Raw genomic sequence first — 8,476 nt, forward strand, 5'->3', positions numbered from 1 at the left:
CTGTTCGGCTGTACCGCTGGCTGGCTGGCTGGCTGTGGCTGGCTGGCTGCCACCCCCAAAACTAACGCTTCGATAAGTGCTGCAATGTCACAGCCGAAGGGCGGTAACCTTGCGGAATACCACCGGAGAGAGAGTGTGGCTGTACGGCTTTGGCAACTGCTTTCTCTGCGCCATTCGCCTTAATTACATCTGAGAGTAATTCTTAATAAAACGCCTGTCGCTAATTGTTCGTCATCCCAGATACTGTTTGCTATACGGCAACGACGCGCAACTGATTTCCAAGATTCGCATGCATCCTGTGAGGATGAGAACTCACGACCCCTGGTTTACTAGATCAGAATTTCTGCCACTGAGCTAAAGAGGCGCGGCCCAGCGGTACTTTTGCGTACTTCGTCCTTACGATCGTCTGGATCATCAGTCTTCAGCTGACAACACTTCATATTACCGTGTAATATTTGCAGCTATGGCGACCCATTACTGCTTTGCTACACATCTGACACGTAGCCGATGTGCTCCCCAAACAACAACACTTGCATTTCAGAACATGTCTTTCACACATGTCTACAAAATCACCTTAACATTCAAATACAGTTTTCTTGCGACTGACGGAGACCTAGGAAAAGTTTAAAGTTGCTATTTCCATGACATCACGTTAATCAGAAAAACGGTAATTTACATCTGCAGCGGAACAAAATTCCGTTTGTCCCAGCGTGGGGCTCGAACCCACGACACTGGGATTAAAAGTATCATGCTCTACCGACTGAGCTAGCCGGGCTGCCTCGGTAAATACGTGCCGGGTAGCACGTCACACAGTACTTGTTTGGGTTGGGTGGTCCCATACAGAATCACTCTATGCTGCCTAATGTTTTCCTAACGTCACGTACTTCACTTTTATTTCATAATCATTTCTGAGAGGTAAAGGAATTGCATGATAACCTGCAGAGCTAGTGGCGTCAAAATTAACACACATACTTGATGTGTCTCAAAAGCCGAACGAGTTACTTTCCGACGTTGTTTTAGATGTGCAAGTGCCAGTCAAAACACGCGGCGACGGCACTCTGCCGACCATTTCGCCAGTTAACACCGGTCTTGTTGTGTGTGGTTCGAGCTCAAGAGCATCTCCAAGCAGGACATGGTCAACAGCAATATTCAGACGGTTTCGTACTGCTCAATTTCTACACTAAAACGGTATGTTTCTTTTTCAGAACTGGAAGAACACGACCGTGACAGGATTCGAACCTTCAATCTTCGGATCCGAAGTCCGCTGACTTATCCATTTTTTTTAAATCTCATTTTGTGCGCTTTTCTCCGTTGTATCTGCTCGGGGCGGACGATGTAAGACATCCGATGAAGTTCATTGATGATCGATCAACCCAGTTTTTTTTTATGACAGAGGGTACGTAACCCTCTGACCGAACACGCTGAGCTACCGTGCCGGCAAAAATCTCATATTGTTCGTTTTATCTGCTCGTGGTAGACGTCGTAAGACGTCCGTTTCAGTTTGTCGTTGATCTATTAACTCAGTTTTTTTTTTTTTTTTTTTTTTTTTTTTTTTTTTTTTTTTAATTGCAGAGGACAGCTAACACTCTGACCGAACACGCTGCGCTACCGTGCTGTCGAGACCATTTCGCTAGTTAACACCGGTCTTGTTGCGTGTGTTTCAAGCTCAAGAGCATCTCCAAGCAGGAAATGGTCAACAGCAACATTCAGACGGTTTCGTACTGCTCAATTGCTACGCTAATACGGTATGTTTCTTTTTCAGAACTGAAAAAACACGACCGTGACAGGATTCGAACCTGCAATCTTCGGATCAGAAGTCCGACGCCTTATCCATTTTATTTTTTTTATTTTTTTTATTTTTATTTATTTATTTATTTATTTATTTATTTTTGATGGAGCAGGGAGGGGGCTGGCGGAGGCAAGGTGGGGAGGGGTCGCGAACCAAGGCCTGTCCCCGATGTCTGCCCCCTCCCATCCTGGGGATGTGATGTGGTACAAAGGATACAGTTGGTGTATTATTGTGATTTATTTTTATTTATTCATTTATTTATTTTTAATTTTTTTTTAACAGTGAGGAACATAAAACTAGTAAGTGCACTCCTTGCGTCGAGTTGGGGACGTACGTAACTAAAACCATGCTAATACTTGTAGAAAAAGGCATAAAGAAAGAGAGCAAAGTGCGGGGCAAAGGAAACCATGAAACAAAACTGAAGGGTGGAATCCATACCACCATTAACCAGTGCTACATCTTGCACCGGATGGGATAACTAAAACTGCGAAGACCTTTTCGCACCGGGGACAAAAAGAGGAAATGGGACAAATACTGCTACAGAGTGTGAGTGTTCACAACGAAACTCTCCATCTGCTGTATTATCCAGGTATGACTTCTCGTAATGATGAAAGTACATCCCACGTTGTACCGTGTAGTGTTCTATTATCGTATTGTAATTTTAGCTTCTCTTACCCGTGACGTTCCAGCTACGTGGAGGGTCGTGGAACGCACTCCACAAAAAATTGGAAAAATATTGTCGATACTTTGGGTTACGGAGGATCTTGCAATGTCGTTCCTGCAAATAGTTACAAAAGTCTAAAGTCTCCTTAGTGCCGTCTTGAAACAAATAATGCACTGCATGTCCACGAAGCCACGTCATTGCATTAGTTTTAGTCCGTGGGTAATACGTTTCATCCGGGTATAAGATAGTCTTGGGGTCGATATGATTAATCGTTACCCGAAGGAAGTATGCTGATATTTGCCTCACTAAGGTCCACACTGCTTTAGACTCGCCACAGCTAAGACGGTGTTCATCGTTGTCTTGAACGCCACAGCTCGTGCACGTGGGTGAGTCTACCATGTGGATCGCATGTAGACTTGATCTGATCACCTGCTTACCGTTGACAGTGATGTACCACATCGCCGTTACGTCAGTGTCTAGTGTTACGTGGTGAATTGTCATCCACACTACCCGCTAGTTGACGTTCGGGTGCTTCCTCTCCACTACGTTGTCGGGTCGTCCACGTTGCAGGACCCTATAAACCGTCTTTTCCGACGCCAGTTGAGTCGCTGGTAAGGCTGAGTTCGAGGAAAAAGACACCGATGTAGAAGAACGAAGAGGGGACGTGGTGTATCGGCACAGGCGGCAACAGGGAGGGCGGTGCTAGTTCTTCTATTAACAAACTGGTCAGACTGTCCGGACGGCGGTGCCATAGTTTGACTAATGTGCTCACAAATAGGGCGACCGCTCAGTCATAAACGTGATAAAGGCCAAGCCGTCCCTGATCCGGGGGAAGGGTGAGAGTCTCACATTTGATCTTGAAAAGCATTCCAGAACTCACGAAGGACCCAAAAGCCGCAAGTATACGGCGAGCTAACATCACCGGTATAGGTAATATCTGGGCGTAGTGCGGAATGCGTGGCGCTAAATGTGTGTTGACATACTGGGACCGTTGGACGATATCCAGGGCTCGTAGGCGGTTGTTGGCAATTCCAGTCCGAACATTTCGTAAATGCCGTCGAAAGTTGTGAGCAGCGGTCCGTCGTATATCGTCTGTAAAATCAATGCCGAGACATTTCAAACTATCACTGAGCTGCAAGGGGGTGACACTGTTCTCAGACAATCAGACCCCGATGTTCATCGCCACAGATTTTGCGACGTTGATACGACTACCAGTGGCCATGCGATATTTCGCTATCCAAGTTAGTGCGCTAGCGGTGTCGTCACCGTTGCGGATGACAATTACCAGGTCGTCAGCGTACGCTTTACATCGGAAAGTGTGGCCTCGTAACGTCATACCCGTTAGTCGTTGGCGCAGGCCGCAGAGGAGAGGTTCCATGGCCACAGCGTAAAGTAAAGCGGACAGAGGGCAGCCTTGGCGTATCGATCGAGAAATGGTGAGGGGCTGCGAAGGTCGGCCGTTGACGATCACCTTGGACGTCGCGCCACTTAGTAGTCGCATGACGACATTGACGAATGGCTGTGGGTACCGCATATGTTGGAGGACCGTTTCCAAATAGTTGTGGTCCACTCGGTCGAAAGCTTGACTAAAGTCGATGGCCGCCAGTGCACACTTCAGACGACATGCCCTCGCCAGTGAGATCAAGTCACGATATTCGCTGAGTGCCATTTGAATATTATTGTCGCCTCCCAATGACGTCTGATCGGGTGAGATAACATTGCGTAGGGTCTGGCGTATCCGCGCCGCCAACAGTCGAGAAAAGATCTTAAAGTCGCAGTTCAATAGCGTCAACGGGCGGTAGTCATGCAGTCGTGAGCCACCGGACGGTTTGTGAATAGGAATAATCATCCCTTCCACAAGGGCCGCAGGGAGTGGCACGTCCGGGGATAGTAGTTCTCGACAGATGTCCGTCCATCGGGAGGCTAATAAATATTGAAAAGTCAGGTAAAATTCCAAGGGGAGGCCATCAGGACCCGGAGACTTGTTGACAGCTCCTTTTCTAATGACGTTGATCACTTCTTCTTCTGTAATTTCTTCCATCAAAGCCGCTTCTATTACCGGGGTGACGGTGCCGTAAATCGTCTGAGAGACGTCCTCCAGTGCTGTCGGATCAGGGGTCTGAGCGGAATAGAGCTGGGCATAATGATTGTAGAACGCTGTGTTTATGTCTTGTTGCGTGGTGAGGCGATGACCGTCATCCGTGTCGATGAAGCGTATCAGCGCTCGTTGACGTCGTTTACGTTCACGAAGGACGTGGAACATTGACGGGCGTTAGCTAGGTATCCGATCCTGCGTCCTCGAGCGGATGACTACCCCCTCTAGGTGGCGTCGCATATGAACGAGGATCTATTATTGTAGTTGAAATAAAGTTTTTTTTAAAAAAATGCTTTATCTGCGCCATTCGCCTTAATCACATCTGAGAGTAATTCTTAATAAGACGCCTGTCGCTAATTGTTCGTCATCACAGATAATGTTTGCTATACAGCCACGACGCGCAACTGATTTCCATAATTCGTCTTCCTCCTCTGAGGATGGAACTCACGACCCCTGGTTTACTACACCAGTGCTCTACCACTTTTTTTTCTTTTTTTAGCTTTTTTTAAATCTGATTTCGAGTCAGACGCCTTAACCACTTTTTTTTTTTTTTAATAATTGGTGTGTGGTCAGTTCCGTGCAGGTGGAGACAAAGCGGGCAGGGTTCGAATCCCGAGGCCTGTCCACGATGGCTCCCCCAGCCATCCCTGAGTCACTTCTTCAAGCAGACAGTTTTTATACATATATTTTTTTGTTATATTATTAATATTTTTATAGTTGTTTCTCCTCTGCTCCGAGGTATATAGTGCTGACACATTTGTAAAGGAAAATTTCTTCTTTGTCGTGTGTCAGTTGTGTGTTTTGATCCAGATCGAACTACTTTGCTCTTCCGTTAGAGGTGTGAAATTGACACGAATAAGCAAACAAGTATAAGGAGGCTAATGAAAAGAAGTAAACTGACCAGGAATAACAGAAAGTGTAACTTAAGAAAAATAGAATAAAACAGAATAGATTTCCTCTTGATTGGCTTCGATCATCCAATGTGGTCATCCTATGCCATGTTTTTCAAAGGTGATGTCCATCATGTTTCTGTATAATTTTTTACTGCTAGTGACACATTTAATCTTCCAGTATGCCAGCTCCATGTAGGTCAGAAAACTAATATAATCGTCTTCTCCACGAACATTAACGATGTAGTAGACGTAGTGCGCTAGGATCCACATTACTGTATTGTTTTTCGTGGCGGGATAAAACTTTTTGTCGGGACGCAGTAGGATATCCAGCTGCAGATTGTCTTCCGCGCTCCTTGACAGTACCACAATCCTTTTCTTGACCCATCGCCAATTCAGTGCATGGCCCCCGCAGGTAAACCGATGGATCAGAGAATCGACGAGTCCACAACAGAGGCAGAGATTTGTGTCACTTAACCCAATTGCATGTAGTTTTTCATTAGTGGCAATTGTGTTATTTACCACCCTGTACCAAGTTGAAGCAACATCCGAAGAGTGTACTTTCAAGCTGATGTTGGCCCACACCGTTTTCCAGTCAGTAGTCGGATACTTCCGTTCTATTGTATTTGGGGTCGCCGACTTTTCCCACTCACGTTGCAAGTCGCGAGTTGACAGTGGTCGGCGCCGTAGAACACCCACATCTGTATAACTAACATGAAGGAAAATTTCCCTGATGTGTTTCAATTTGTAACGCATTGTTCCGACGTCAATAGGAGGTCGCACACTCGCTGGACGCACTGTGAGGTACAACTTTTGAGTAACAGTGCAGTGGCTGTCTTGCAGTAGAGTCGTGGTCCGCTTGACGTACAAGGCCATTGCCTTCCCGGCGATGTTAACCAACTCAAGTCCACCAGTAGTTCTCGACTTGGCTAGTGTATCGAAGGACAATTTAAATATGTTTCCCTTCCAGGTGTATTGATTGGCAACCTGCATGATCTTTCTGGCCTGAAGCTTGGGAATGGGAAAAAACTGTGCAACATAATACGCCTTGGAGAAGACGTAAGTATTGAGAATCCTAATTTTTTCTATAACGTTCACAGCACGCCAGCTTCATTCGATAATGGTACCCTGTATCAGATGCGTCACTGACTTCCAATTGGAGGCCGCCATTTTCAGAGGGCACCTATTCAAGGTGATTCCTAGTAATTTGTGAGATTCCACAAGATGCGCCCACGGTATAGTTAAGCTCTCAAAACCCTTGAGATCGAGCACTTTACATTTCTGGTCACTTAGTTGTGCTCCAGACACTGCACTATACTGGTCGATCGCCCGTTTAATACGGACCACCTCGTCGTCACTGCGTAACAGAACGGCAACATCGTCAGCGTATGCACGGACGATGAATGTGTGACCTGACATTGACACACCTGACAAATGGTGATAAAGAGACCGAAGGAAGGGTTCCAGTGACAGCACAAAAAGGTACATAGAGAGTGGACTGCCCTGGGGGACACCCCGCTGAATGGATATTGGTTGCGTCAGCTGTCCATTGACTTGTATCCTCGCCGATATGCCAGATGTCAAATTGCGAAGGACTTTTAATACCGCTTCCTCGAGTCCTATTTTGTCCAGTATGTGAAAAAGATAGCTGTGGTTCACATGATCAAAGGCTTTATGAAAGTCTAGAAATAGCAGGGCACAATTCAGGTTGGTGACTGAGGCAATGGAGATTAGGTCCCTAATTTCAGACATCGCAGACATGGCATTCCGTCCTGGCACGCAGGCCTGGTGCCGCCAGACAACTTTGTGAAGGAGCGGAGACATTCGGGTGTTAACTGCTCTGGCTATAGTTTTGTAGTCAAAATTAAGCAGGGTTAGCGGGCGCAGATTATCAAATCGCTTACACCCTTTGCGTTTGGGAACAAGGACAATTTTACCCTCCTTCATCGCACTAGGAACGGGCAATGATTTCATTTAAAATTTCTGTAAATGTAACACCAATTACATCCTAATACCAAAGGTAAAAATCCTTGGGAAGGCCGTCCAGTCCTGGGGCTTTGTTAGCGGGCGACTTAACAATAAGTTCTAAAGTCTCCTCGACACTAAACGGAGCCAGAAAGTCACGATTATCATCCGCAGTAACAGATGTGTCCATGAATTGGAGTACAGTAGCAGTCAAGCCATCATTGGTTGGGTAGTCCGAGTACAGGCCGTGATAATACCTCTGAATTGCCGTGACTATGTCAGTGAGAATTTCCCCGTTATCAGTTGCCAGTTCGTCTATAAATAAGCGTCTACGGTTGGTCTGATGCTTAATAAGATGATACATGGAAGTTGTCTCAGACTGAACCAAAGAGTTGACTTTGGACTTGATTTTTAACCCTTCTAGTTGTTTACGTTTGATACTGAGCATCTTAGCCTTGATTTGCTTTATTTGAGCCGTGTAAATATTATTGACGCCAGATTTGTCGTAGAGCTCCCTTAAAATTGAATAATAAAATTCCGTGGTCTTCTTTGCATCCCTTGATTGCGTATTACAGTACGAAATTAAAGAACGTCGCAACTTTGGTTTAGCAAAGGACGTCCCCCACTCTACTTTCGTACGGTACCTATTGACAGAGCGAAGACAAAAAGTCCAAGTTCGTGTGACAAGTTCCTCGAGATCGGCGTCCTGAAGGTGGGAAAAGTTCAACATCCAGTGACCTCTGAATCGTTTGGTGGGTTGTCTGTCCAGTTGTATGACGGTGGCGTAGGCGCAGTGATCGCTACATGGGACGGGAATGACCTCTGAATCAACAACATGTTCTCCGAGCTGAGAAGACACATATATTCTGTCGAGGCGGCTACTCGAGGTGGAAGTCAAGTATGTAAAATTCACAAGGGTAGGGTGAAGGAGTTCCCACGTATCCTGGAGATTCATTCGTAAAACCAGATCATGAAGCTCCTTACAATAGTTAAAATTTGGCCTCTGATCTTTTTGATGCACAACACAGTTAAAATCTCCGCCTAATACAGGGGCAGTCGGATTTTTACGAAGC

General features: G+C 45.9%; 1 non-coding gene across 1 annotated transcript; it reads right to left on the minus strand.

The window, feature by feature from the left end:
* Window positions 1–701: 701 nt before the first annotated feature.
* Trnak-uuu (transfer RNA lysine (anticodon UUU)) lies at window positions 702–775 on the minus strand. Its single transcript has one exon. It is a non-coding gene; the product is annotated as a tRNA-Lys (tRNA).
* Window positions 776–8,476: the final 7,701 nt, after the last annotated feature.

The sequence above is a fragment of the Schistocerca gregaria genome, chromosome 1 (assembly GCF_023897955.1).
Source record: "Schistocerca gregaria isolate iqSchGreg1 chromosome 1, iqSchGreg1.2, whole genome shotgun sequence".
Classification (NCBI taxonomy): domain Eukaryota; kingdom Metazoa; phylum Arthropoda; class Insecta; order Orthoptera; family Acrididae; genus Schistocerca; species Schistocerca gregaria.